Below are 14,127 nucleotides of genomic sequence, written 5' to 3' on the forward strand. Positions count from 1 at the left end.
AATCATGGCTTTTCCCCCCGACATCATACTTACAGCTAAGGTTGCCCTCTGCCTGAGCCTCTTTTATCATTATTTTTGCATTGTTCTTCTTTCCAGGGAATATCCTGTTTTAGATTTTCCTCCCAACTGAATTTGTCTTTCTCCCTCTGAGCCAAATCATATTTTGTTATTTTCCATTGATATCTTTAACCTTCTTTGAGGCATTTGCGTTCCTTCTCTGCCCTTCTTGGTGATAGCAACACCTCTCAATTAAGGATCTTATGCAAATTTCATTAGTGCGCTGTTTACTCCGTCTTCCACATCATTATTAAAGATGTTAAATAAGAGCAGAACAAACATCAGTCCCACACACCTCTAGCAGAGACTATGCCCTGCCATTTATTTTTGGTTTGGGTGTGTGCATGATTCCATTTGCAGAGTAAGGTTCTTTTCCACCCTGCTTTGATTTCATCTCATAAGGAAAGTTTATATTATAGTAGAATCTAATCTAATAGTCCCTCTGCATATATATAGTCTTGAGAGAAAGAATAACCTTAACAACCTGCTTGCTTTCAATAGACACTCGCCTTACTGGGGACTTTGTGATCTTTGGAATGTTAGTTGAGCTTGCTTGAATATCTCTGCATCACTTGGTCAGCCAAGAAGGTTTGTTAAATGGCTACTGGATTAGGGCTTCCATATGTGCTGTGAGGCAATGCCAAAATGGAACAGTGGCCCTTACCTATAAGATAGATAGATAGATAGATGATAGATAGATAGATAGATAGATAGATAGATAGATAGATAGATAGATAGATAGAGCGAGCATTTCTGGCGGTCTCCTGGCCAGCTTCCCTAAAATGTTACCATGGTCTCCCAGGTGTCACTCAGCACACCTACAGAGACACAAAAGCCAGAGAAAAAGCTTTTATTTCATAGGCCAAGCAAAGGAGCACACAGACTCATGTTGCCAAGATGATTCTATGAGTCCTGGATCCTTTTTGGGGTCTTCTAGGGTGGCAACTGCCATCTTTTCTGTATTTGTCAGGATGATTTAGCACCAGAACTAGCCTCCTTCCACACATCCTCAATAAGGAAGGAGTGTCTTCCAAAAAGATGGGTGTTTGCCTACTTCCGGAGCATTGACAATGTGTTTTCAGCCTCTTGACATCAAAAAGATTGAGTTGAGGACAGGTTGATTGCTAGATCTGGTTGAAACAGGTTCTATAACCCCATCCCCTTGTTTTTCAGTTAAGCAGAAAGCTGGCAGTTTGTCTAATAAGGTAATAATTAAAAATAAGAAGTTGGTTTTCTTTAACAATAATAGTTGCCAGGGGACAGTCAGCCTTATTTCCAAACACATCCCCATCACACAGAGAGACAGTTACAGGTAAAAACTCTGATAGAAAAAACACGTAATTATGTAGAGGCTAATGAGCTCTGGTAGTGTAGTGATTATGAGTCGGGCTGCTAATCACATGGTCAACAGTTTGAAACTACCAGCGGTTCCAAGGGAGAAAGATGAGGCTTTCTGCTCCCGTAAAGATTTACAGCCTCAGAAACCCTATACAGCGTTGCTACGAGTTGGAACTGACTCCATGGCACACCACCACCAACATGTAGAGGCTACTTTAAAAATATTCAAGCATAGCCTTTGCATTAAAATATCATTTCTTTTAATGTTTTATTATAGAAATTTTCAAATATAGATAAAAAGTACAATGAATATAAGACCCCATCATCAAGTTTCAGTAGTTGCAGGATTTTGCCATTCTTATTTCATCTCCCCATCTTTCTCTCTCTTTCTTGAAACACTTTAAAGCAAATCTCAGACACCAGTATTTATTTCAGAATGCACCTATAACAGATGAGGACTTGTGTGTGTGTGTGTGTGTGTGTGTATGTATATATATATATATGTATATATATATATGTATATATACATACATAAGCATAATACTATTTATCACACCTAACATGATAAAAACTAATTCCATCTCTTGTATTTATTGTTGTTGTTGTGTTGTGAAGTGCCGTCAAGTCGGTTCCGACCCATAGCAACCCTAATAGGGTTTCGGAGGAGCAGCTGGTGAACTTGAACTGCCAACCTTGCAGTTCAAGCGGCTTTGCGGTCTGGTGCACAGTGATAGAGACCCCTATGTTCAACAGAATGAAACACTGCTCAGTCCTGTATCATTCTTACAACTGGTCTTATGTTTGAGCTCCATTGTCCATTTCTTTGAGGGTCTTCCTCTTTTTTATTGATCCTTATTATCAAGCATGGTGCCCTTCTCCAGGGATTGGTCCATCCTGATAACATGTCCAAAGTATGTGAAACGAACTCTGTCGATTCTCACTACTAAGGAACATTCTGACTGTACTTTCTCCAACACCGAGTTGTTTGTTTTTTGGCAATCCATGGTATATTTAAGATTCCTTGCCAACAACCTAATTCAAAGGCATCAATTCTTCTTCAGACTTCCTTATTCACCATCCAGTTTTTGCATGATTATGATGTGATTGAAAGTAGCATGGCTTCATACTCAAGATGCCATCTTTGCTTTTGAACATTTTGAATGAGCAGATATGCCCAATGCAATATGTAGTTTAATTTCCTGACTCCTGCTTCCATGGGTGTTGATTCAAGCATAGCCTTTGCATTAAATGAAATCCTTGAAAACTGGCACTTCTCCATTTATCATGATGTTGTTTATTGGACTAGTTGTGAGAAGTTTTGTGTTCCTTTTGTTTAGGTGTAATCCATATTGAAGGCAGTAGTCTTTGTTCTTCATTAATAAGTGCTTCAAGTCCTCTTCGCTTTCAGCAAGCTAAGTATGTCGTCTGCATATCGTAGGCTCTTAATGAATTTTCCTACAATCCTGATGCCACATTCTTTTTCATATATATAACCCAGTTTCTCAAATTATTTGCTTAGTATACAGATAAACACAAGTAAACATCATTCTGGTATTCTCTGCTTTCAGCCAAGATCCATCTGACATCAGCAATAATAGTTCTCATTCCATGCCCTCTTCTGAACCTGGCTTGAATTTCTGACGGTTCCCTTTCAATGTACTGATGTAACTGTTTATAGATTATCTTCTGTTGTCTTCCAAATTTCTTGGTAGAGAAGACTGAACTCACTATGAGTCGGAACCGACTTCACGGCACATAACAACAACAACAACAACAACAACAACAACAACGCTACTCCCAGTGTAGCATCTATTTGTTGAAACATCTCAATTAGTATTTCCTCAATTCCTGGAGCCTGATTTTGCCACACACAGCTTGGCTTTCTTCCTTGAGTAACCATCAGTACTTTCATCTCTTGAAGCTTCCTGTGTTATTCATAGAATCCTTTAATACTGCAACTTGAAGCTTGGCATTTTTGTCAGTTACTTCAGTTAAAGAAAGGCCAAGTATGTCCTTCCCTTTTGGCTTTCTAATTCTGGATCTGCACCTTTCAATATAATACTTTACTTTGTTTTCTTAAGCTACCCTTTAGAATCTTCTGTTCAGCACTATTACTTTATAATTTCTTCAATTTGCTGTAACCACTCTACACTCAAGAGAGAGTTTCAGAGTCTCTTCTGACATCCACTTTGATCTTTTCTTTCTTTCCTGTCTTTTTGATGACCTTTTTCTCTTTCTTCATGTATGATGTCCTTGATGTTACCTTACAACTTGCCTGGTCATTGGTGTTCAGTTTGTCAAATTTATTCTTGAGGTGACATGTCATTTCAGGTGGGATATATTTAAAGTTGTGCTTTATCTTATATGTGATTTAAGAAAGTATCCTTCTACAGTTAGTTCATTTGAATTAAAACACAAACAAGAATTACATATTTTATTTGGTTAACATGTCTGTTAAGTGTCTTAATCTATGTTGCTGTTAAGTGCTATCAAGTCAGTTCCTTCCATGGAGCTATTAGTGGGTTTGAATCTTGAACCTTGTGGTTCGCAGTCCAGTGCTTATCATATGGAGCCACTATGCTCCCCCTCTTAATCTATAGCATATCCTTTTAAAATAAAATTTTTTATTGTTGTTGAAGAAATTAAGTCATTTATCCTATAGACTTTTAAATCACGTCATTTCTTATGTAAAACATAAAAAGAAAGGAAACAAGCAAGAGTATGGGTTAATTATTGTTGTTGTTGTTATTTGCCATGAAGTCGGTTCCGACTCATAGTGTGTATAGGGTTTCTGAAGCTGTGAATCTTTACATGAGCAGAAAGCCTCATCTTTCTCCCATGGAACGGCTGGTAATTTTGAACTGCCAACCTTGAGGTTCGCAGCCCAATTAGTAACCACTACGCTACCAGAGCTCCTTGGGGGTAATTATTAAGAGTGCCAAAACATTTGAAGCATGGAATCTTAGAGTTGGAGGGAAGTCTATAGATTATTCATGCTAACTCAGCCCCAACCTTCAACCCTACCCCAAATCCAGGTGACTTGTTATCAACAATCCTGATAAATGTCCATCCTATTCACTGTACAAAGGAACCCACTTTGGATTCTTTAGCATGATAAATTGTTCTTTATAGCTATAAAATATTATTTAACTAAGTAACAATTACAAAATATATCCATATACATCTGTAGCAAGCATCTACTTCCAGAAATGTGTAGTGCCTGGAAGGACCCTAGTAAAAATTCTTGAAGGAGAGAGAAGAGAAAGGATGACAAAGAAGTAGAAAAGAGAGGAGAGGTGAGGCAAGGAGTGAAAAGGAAGTGAAGAGAAGGGAGGGAAGGGAAGGGAAAAGAAAAAAACAAACAAACAAAGGCAAAAAAAAACAACCAAAGCCAGGAGCCAAAGATGTTGTTGTTGTTGTTAAGTGCCATCGAGTCGGGTCCGACCCATAGCAACCCTGTACAGGGTTTCCAAGGGTGTAAATCTTTACGGGAGTAGAAAGCCTCATCTTTCTCCCGCAGAGCGGCTGGTAGTTTCGAACCGCTGACCTTAAGGTTCGCAGCCTGATTCGTAACCACTACGCTACCGGAGCCAAAGATGAGGAGCTCTAATTCTAGCAGGAATTAGAGAAGTTTAGGAGACCAAGGATGGGTGGTGGAAAAAACAAAAGATAACTGTTGGACTAGATAGAATATGATCCCACTCATTTGCAGGTAAGATTTACTTGATGGATCACTGGAATTGAGGGAGAAGCAAAGCCAGGATGTTTAATACCCAGTCAAAATGTAATCCCCAGTTGCCATTATATTGACTCTGACTGATAGTGACCCCATGTGTGTCAAAGTGAGATTCTACTCCATGGGGTTTTCGATGACTGATTTTTCAGAAGTAGATTGTCATTCTTCCAACTTGCAATCTTTCAGCTAGCAGGTGAGTGTGTTAAACCATTTGCAACTCGTAGGGATTGCCAAAATGTATGGGGCTCCCTAATCACAGGTACCCAGGCATAAATCATGTCTTTTTTATGAACAAAGGCTTCAACTTTCTGAGTCTGGGTCTCCTCCTCCATGACCTGGGAATAGTAACACATAACACAGGAATCTGCTTAGTCCCCTGTGTCTGGCACAAAGCTGCAGCACCATAGGGGAAACTGTCTTTCTGTGTATTGGGTCAAGCTAAGCTCAGTTTGTAACATGCCATACAACCTGTTCATCCCACTCAACAGCAGGTCGTTTCATTGGGAAAATCCATCAAATTGATCAGCTCTAGTAACAGGTTGATTGGGGGAAATAAAATATTCGATGAGGTAGGAAAAAAGGGGCAGGTCGATCAGGTAATCCTGTGGGGCAGTGACCTTCATGCTGGCATGCAGAGTTTGGGGGAGTGATTTAAGAACAATGCCTTTATCTTTACTGAGATATTTGTATCACATTCAGATCAGTTTGCGCATCCAGTCTTAGCTTTCTCCTCTATAATTTTCCCAAAATACTAAGTAGGTTAGTTAGGTAATTCCTCCAGGGCCCAAGGATGCTCATCACCCTGATGTGCTGATAGTGCAATTGTTTACCCAGAGGAATCCAGGTGAGGGAGAGCCTCCGCCCTGCCACAGCCCCCCTCCTCCCTCGGAGTCCCTTCCACCTCTTCCACATTGCTCAATTTGTTCAGCTAGGGCAAAGGACCTCAGCCTATTCTTTCATCCCTATTCTGACCCTCCAAAAAGGGATTCAGAGAGTAAAGCTGAGAACCCACACAAAGGATTTGGGCCTATCACAAGAGAATGGCAAGAGAGATCCAAACTGTTATTGGCATCATCTTAGTATTGATCAGAGCTCATAACCACTTAATTCCTCATTTTCATCAAATCTTTCTTAACTCCCAACAGTCTTCATTTCTGGTTAATTACAGCTTTTTGTTCTGAGAGGCCCAAACATTTGGAAAGGAGGTCAACGTAGCAGCTGTTTCAGCATCTGCAGTATCTCATACCCCTCTTGGTTTATTAGCAGATTTCTGGCCCTTATAGTTTTACCTTCTCCACAACCAATCCCCAGCAGATGGTTTGGTTTCAGGAGACCACCAGAGACACAACAAAGCTTTTCCAAGTCCATTAGAAACCCATTATTTAGGGTGTCTGCCCCGACTTCCTCCCAGACCCCTCATCCCCCCACCACTAAGATCTTTATCAGGAAATGCAGTGTTTGATTTCCTTAGGGGAAAAGTCCATCTGCATCCAGAAAAAGACTCCTGGGCCATCCAATGTCGGGGTGAATGTGTCCTGTTGGGATGCAGGAAAGGAAGATTGCTGTTTGTATTGAGGACTATCTCTACTCTGAACTCACCTGTTGGCAAGCAAAAGCTCTCAAAGTTCTGGCAGGGAAAGAAAGTGAGAAAGGAAGCAAAATATCTGAGTCCTTCAAAGCCAGTGATTCAGACAGAGCTCTTTACTGCCATTGATTTCCAGCAATCAATAGCTCCTTTTCAATAAACAAGTCTCATATTCCAGCCTTCTCTCCACAAGCCCCCAAAATAAACTTAGTCATTAAAATCACCCTTAACCCAACTGCTTTTGTGTTCTCAATACTATTTGAGTTTCTTGTTTAAAATGAGGATTTCCTCTGCCTCCTTCTCACAAGCCCCTGCTACTGAAATATAAATTAGTTAAGTCACCACAGAAAGCTGATGTCTTTGCAATAAATAAAAACAGCGACAGGAAGCCCAGCCCACTGCCTCACGGAAGGTCTGCAATTGTCCATACTCTCTCTCTCTGTGGAAGTGAGGCCCACAAAGAACTCATTCTGACTTCTCCAATCACATCGTTGTTTTATAAATAATTTAGCCCTGGGATGGGGTTGTTTTTTGCTGGTGAGTGGCTTTGGGGCCTCGAGTTATCAAAATACTAATGTTGCCGATTTATCAGTCCTTGTTGATGGCATGTCAGAGGTTTCTAGTAGTTGTGGGGGAGGCAGATCTATTACATCTGCATAGACCTCGGCCAGCTGGGCACCTCTATGGGAGCAAGCACAGACTGGAACTGTCCTGTGTCCATGGCCTTTTCTGGGATCCTTAAGAGATGACTTTGAATCTGACCTTGAAGTTGGTTATGCCCCCTAGGGGCAAGGGTGAGGGGTTGGGGCAGATGAATGGTATTGCAAACATAATGGTTTGGAGTTTTGAATCTGGCATAAGGACCCCCAGTGACGTTTCCTTACATGTTAGCACACTGCCTGCCAACATGTAGGACATGTGCCCCTGGTGGTAAGTGGAAGGATCTTTGTGGAATTAGGCATGGTGTTGGATAATGTAAAAACACACACTGAGAATGACTCCCTTTCTGATGCTCTTTCAAACTAATGTTACTTACAGGGAAATGTCCCATGCCTTTAACTGGACTGCTAACCACAAGGTTGGTGGTTCAAATCTACCAACTGCTTCTATACAGGGTCTCTATGAGTCAGAATTGACTCGATGGCACTTAACAACAACTATAACATCTGCTAGTCTCCCATCTTAACAGAGAGAGCTGTCCTTAGGCTCCTGGGCCTCTGATGGGAGTAGAATCTCTAGAAATTGACAGCATTGTTTGTTTTCAGCATACTGATTTTCCATTTACCATGGTGATTAAAAATTTCCTCTAAAAGCACATGTATTTAAGTTAAAAATCAGATAATTCAAAATAATATTATGAAATAAGCAATAGTCTGACACATGCATGCTTGGAGGTCAGGAACTCTGAGTCTGTTCAAGATGTCATATGAGATAAGATGTCATATAAAGCCTGCCCCTAGGGTGGACTGGGCAGAGAAGGAATGGGAGGGGGAGGAGAGATTGGTCACAAGCCAATCGATCTCTCCCATTGCTAGTTCCTTGTTTTTGCTCTTTCCATCCCTCTCCCCACCTTCATCACAAGGTGGGTGTTTGTACTGGACATATGTTTCTTTTGTGTGACTCATATCAATCCTATAGGATGGAGTAGAACTGCCCCATAGGGTTTCCAGGCCTGTAAATCTTTAGCAGTACGCCACCCATCTTTCTCCTGCAAAGTAGCTGGTGGGTTCGAGCTACCAGCCATTCAGTTAGCACCAAGTACTTAAACATTGTGCCATTACGTCTCCTTAGTGGACATACAGCACATACTTTGTCTGCCTGGCACCCTACTCTATTCTCCTGATACCAAAAATCCTTTTTCCTTCAGAGAAATGCTCCTGTGATTCAAGTGAAGGTGCTGAGAGTAGTGATTGGCCCCTAAGTGGTCATGTGATTCAAGCTAAGTCAAAAGAAACCCTTCCCTAGGAATTTTCATACTGACTCTGGGGAACAAACTTTACTTTCCCCTTATAAAGAGCTATAAAGCTATGGCTGGCATGGCCCCAGAGCTGTTTCTGACTATGAAGAGAAAGGTGCTCAACATCATTAGCCATAGAATCTTCTAGGAGAGCCAAAATTAAAAAGTCAGACACTAGCAAGTGTTGGTGAGGATATGGGAAAATATGAACCCTAGTACATTGCTGGTAGGAATGTAAAATCGTATATCCACTTGGAAAAAAAGTCTGGCATGTTTAAGCAGAGAGTTACCATTTGACCCAGCAATTCCACTCCTAATTATATACCTAAGAGATATGAAAACACACATTCACGTAAAAACTTGTATATTAATGTTCATAGCAGCATTATTCATAATAACCAAAAGATGGAAACAACCCAGAATGAATGAGAGAAAGAAAAACCCCACAAGATTTCCCCCACTATCCAAAAGTAGAGCGTTCCTATAAAATCTTTTGTTAAGTTGAAATGGCACAAAACAAAGAAACAATTACCATTAATTTATATAGGAAAAAAATGTTGAGCATTTCCAAACCCCAAAATAACCTACTAAATCAAAACAAATGACACATAAAACCTGAAATAACATGTAGTGTTCATACAGACACTGGTCAAAACTATGGTGGCTTGATGCCAAGATGCTGACTGCTGTTTCTGGGAAGGACTGGGGCAATGACACCATTTGTGTTGCTTGGAGTGAGTTGTTATTGTTGTTAAGTGCCATTAAGTAGGTTCTAACTCACAGTGAGCCTGTGTAGGGTTTCCAACGAGCAGCTGGTGAATTTGAACCACCAACCTTGTGGTTCAGTGCATTAACCCACAGTAATGTACCAGTGTGGGCTCTTAAAGCTTGCTGCAAAACAAACACTGAACATTAGTTTCACTTTTCAAAAAAAATTTTTCCCCAGGAGTGTAAATCCTCTTCAATTTCTTTCAGTTGGTAAAAATGGATACTAATGTAAGTCTTTGGTTAAAGCAAAGTAGCATAAAGAGAACTTTCAAAAAACGGAGGCTACCTGTATAGCCATATAAATAGAATATTGTCCAGTTATATAAAGGGATGAAGTACTGATTAATGAATGCTACAACATCCATGACACGTTAAAAACATTGTGCTAAGTGAAAGAAGCCAAACACAAAAGGTGACATATCCCCCAACCAGAAGCTTCTGAGGTTAGACATTGCCACTTGAAAGGACATGCAGACCAGCCAGGTGTGGCTAGTGGAACAGAAGATACATCCTTAAAGAAAGACCAGCAGGAAAAAACAAAATTAAAACAAAAATAGTAGGCTGTTTGGCTATTACAAGAACAAGCAAACTTCACTGGGGAGCCATCAAGGCAAACAATCAAGTCCCTTCGGGACAAACCCCACTCCAAGACTGACACTCAAAGGGAACACACAAGCAGACATGTAAGTAGCTGGTGACGATGTTGGTCTACATGTCAGTGGAAGTGGAGGGAAGTCAGTAATGAAGATATGGGCTGAGTTCAATCCACGTTTCATAGACTCCTGTCGACCTTGAGATGGGAGAGCGAAGAAGAAGGGCTTGTTGGTCTGAAGTTTGGGAAGACTTGGGAACTTCTGAGCCCATGGACACTGACTTAGCCACGGAGGGCTAGAGCTGAGAGTAAAGCATCCAGCTGAAATAAAGTGGGGGAAGATGCCTAAGAACGCCCAAACTAGCTCCATTTGAGCTAGCTTTAATGACTTGATGACCAGAGCTCAACTAGAGGAAAATAAAGAAATTTAATAAAGTAAGCAAGTGTAAATTACTACAATTTGATGAGCTTGACCTATACTTAATGATGTAGTAGCTCAAAATACAACCAAGAAGGAAGGAGTCTTCACATCAAGGATCAAGCCTATCCCGTCAGTATACAAGGTTGATAGGAACAGGGAAACTGAGACATTGGCTATCCAAAATGGGGGGCTATAAAGGCACGAAGTGGCTGGCTTACAAGTTTTCAAGTGGGACTTGAGTTTCAGAGTGAGCAGAGGAAGGCAGAAACCCCACTGTCTAGATGGGTCTAGTGAAAGGAAATGGGGATAGGATTCTTTTGATTAAATAATGAGTAATTGTTATCATGGAGCCCTGGTGTGGAGCTGTGGGTTAATGCGCCAAACTGAAAAGCCCCGTTTGAACTGCAGGGTTGGCGGTTTAAGCTCACCAGCTCCCTTTGGAAACCCTATACAGGGTTGCTATGTGTCGGAACTGACTTGATGGCACTTAACAACAACAACAACAACAATTGTTATCATGACTACTTGTGATTGTCACAACTGTAAAGGTAGAAGTTTTGTAACATAAAAGGAGGAGTAGTTAATCTTACATTTCAGGAACAGAGGACCCTAAGACCATCAAGAGAAAAGAGCATGAGTGGAACCTGGGACCCTAACCAGAGAAGCAGTGACACCAGAGATGGAGGCAGAGATGATGACTAGGAATGAAAGAGCAGCTGAGGACTCTAGACTCATGGAAAGAGAAAAGCTACATGCTGGCAGCCAAGAGGCTGGCTTGCAGAATGTGCCCTTTGGTTGTTTAAATAATTATATATTCCTGAGTGTTTTTGAATACATAAAAAAAAAAAAAATGAAGTAAATACTGTTAAATGATGATGCATGGAGGGGATTGTAATCATTGCAGTGAAACAAAACACTATAGGATAAGTGCAAAACTGATGTTCTCCCATGTAAACTATCACTCAATTCACAATAAAAGCTTTTTTTTTTTTTTTCTCCAAAGGCACATATCAAACTATTTCATTTATATGACTAGGCAAATCCAAAGAGACAGAATATATATTAGTGGTTGCCAGGGATTGTTGGGGTTGAGGGAATTTGGGAGTTATGGCTAAAGGGAACAGATTCTTTTTTAGGGTAATGAAGATATTGTAAAGTTGGTTGTGGTGATGAATGTAAAATTCTGTGAATGTACTAAAAATCATTAATTATATGTACACTTTAAATGGGTGGATTGTATGGTATATGAAGTATAGCTGTGTTGTTGTTGTTAAGTGCTGTCGAGTCAGTTCTGACAATGATTGCAGACCCGACCATGTCAAGGTTCACCATGTTGTAGATGTATCAGGACTTCATTTCTTTTCATGTCTAGGTGAGATTCCATTGTCTCCATATACAATAGCACATTTTGTTTATCAGTTCCTTTGTTAACGGACGTCTCTCTAACAGCTAAAGATGGTGAGCATTTCTTCATATGTTTGTTGACCACCTGAATGCCTTCTTTTGTGAATTGTCTGTTCATGTCCTCTGACCATTTTTAAATTGGATTATTTGTCTTCTTCTTGTTGAGGTGTTGACATACTCTATAGTGTGGCACTGTAGGATCAGTACTGGATTGTGAACCACAAGGTCAACAGTTCAAACCCACTGGCTGCTCCTCGAAAATGCTACACAGAATTGCTATGACTCTGAACCGACTCAATGGCACTGAACAGCAACAACATAAACTTTAGAGAATAGTCCTTTGTCTGATATGTCATTGCCAAATATTTTTTCCTAGTCTGTGGGTTCTCTTTTGGTGAAATCTTTTGATGCATGTAAGTGTTTCATTTTTAGGAGGTTCCAGTAATTTATTTTGTCTTCTATTGTGTGTGTGCTTTCAGTTATGTTTGGTAGTATATTATGTCATGTGTCACAGCTCCTAAGTTTGTCCCTATTTTTTCATTGGTGATATTTATAGTTCTAGGCTTCACAATTAGGTCTTTAATCCACGTGGAGTTCATTTTCATATATGGTGGGAGATACGGGTCTTGATTAATTTTTCTGAATGGGCTTCTAGTTTTGCCAGCACCGTTTGTTGAAGAGATTATCTCTTCCCCATTTAATGCCCTTTGTCGAAAATCAACTGACCATAGGTGAATGGATTTACTTCTGGGTTTTCAATTCTGTTCCAGTGATCTGTGTATCTTTCATTGTACCAATACCAGGCTTTGAGATCGGGAGGTGAGAGGTCTCCTACTTTGTTCTTCATTTTAAATAATGTTTTGCTTATCCAGGGTATCCTTCCTTTCCTTATAAAGTTAGTGATTAATTTTTCCATCTCTTTAAAGAATGATGTTGAAATCTGGATTGGGATTGCACTATATCTATAGATTTCTTTGGGTAGTGTTGACATTTTCACAATGTTAAGTCTTCCTATCTACCACTATGATATATGACTCTATTTCTGCAGGTCTCTTTTCATTTCTTATAGTAGTGTTTTGTAGTTCTCATTATATAGGTCTTTTGTTTCTCTGGTTAGAGTTATTCCCAAATATTTCATCTTTGAGGTGGCTATTGTAAATGATATTGTTTTCCTGATTTCCTTTTTCAGAGCTATCTTTATTAGTTTAAAGGAATCCAGCTGGTTTTTGTATGTTGGTCTTGTACCCCGCCACTTTGCCAAATGAATTCTAATAATTTTCTTGCTGAGTGTTTGGGGATTTTCTAAGTATTTAGGGTCATTTGCAAATAAAGAGGGTTCTACTTTGCTGTGGGTTAATGTGCTGGACTGCAAGGTCAGTATGAACTGTGAGGTTGGCAGTTCAAACTCACCAGCCACTCCTCAGAAACCCTGTACAGGGTCACTGTGGGTCAGAATCGACTTGATGGCACTTAACAACAACAACTTCTTCTTTGCCAATTTTGATGCCTTTACTTTCCTTTTTGCCTTATAGCTCTGAATAAGAATTCCAGCACAATATTGAATGGGAGTGCTGATAAAAGGCATCTTTGTCTGGTTCCTGTTCACTAGGTTTGTAATTTTGCATGGAATTTATACATATACATATCATTCTATGCATGGGAAGCAATAGAATCAAAAGTAGAGAGGTGAGAATGTGTGGCTCTTGTACCAGAAATAACAAGTAATTGAGTTTGGAGTATACCACGTGACAGAAGGAGGAGCTTCCCAAGGTCAGGGGAGCTACTTTTCTTCTGAGCTTCCCATACATCCATTACATTATGGTCCTCAATAAAGACTCACTGACTAGGCATCTCTCAGGGGTCTAAGTTAAACTCCCCCCAAGACGGAATTTGATTTAGTTGTCCTAATGCCTCTTCTTTGTGTCTACAAAAGAAAGCAGGATTTATGCATCCTGCATGACAACATCATGTGGGCTGATTCAGACAACCTGGAAAATAACCAGCTTTTGGATAAACAGAATCAGACCAGCTGCTTCACTGGCGGATAATAATAATTTATAGCTGACATTTATTGGTTCTGGCTCTGTGCCTTGTACATGTATATTTTGTCTTATTGAATCCTCATGGCACCCCATAAGATGGATATTTCCCCCATTTTCATAGGAATGTTCTACTTTCAGACAGCAGGGGAAACATGTATTCACAATAGTCAAAAGGTCGTAACAACATCAATGTCTACCAATAGATGAATAGATAAACAAAATGTGAT

Source organism: Chrysochloris asiatica, unplaced genomic scaffold (genome assembly GCF_000296735.1).
Source record: "Chrysochloris asiatica unplaced genomic scaffold, ChrAsi1.0 scaffold00014, whole genome shotgun sequence".
Lineage (NCBI taxonomy): Eukaryota > Metazoa > Chordata > Mammalia > Afrosoricida > Chrysochloridae > Chrysochloris > Chrysochloris asiatica.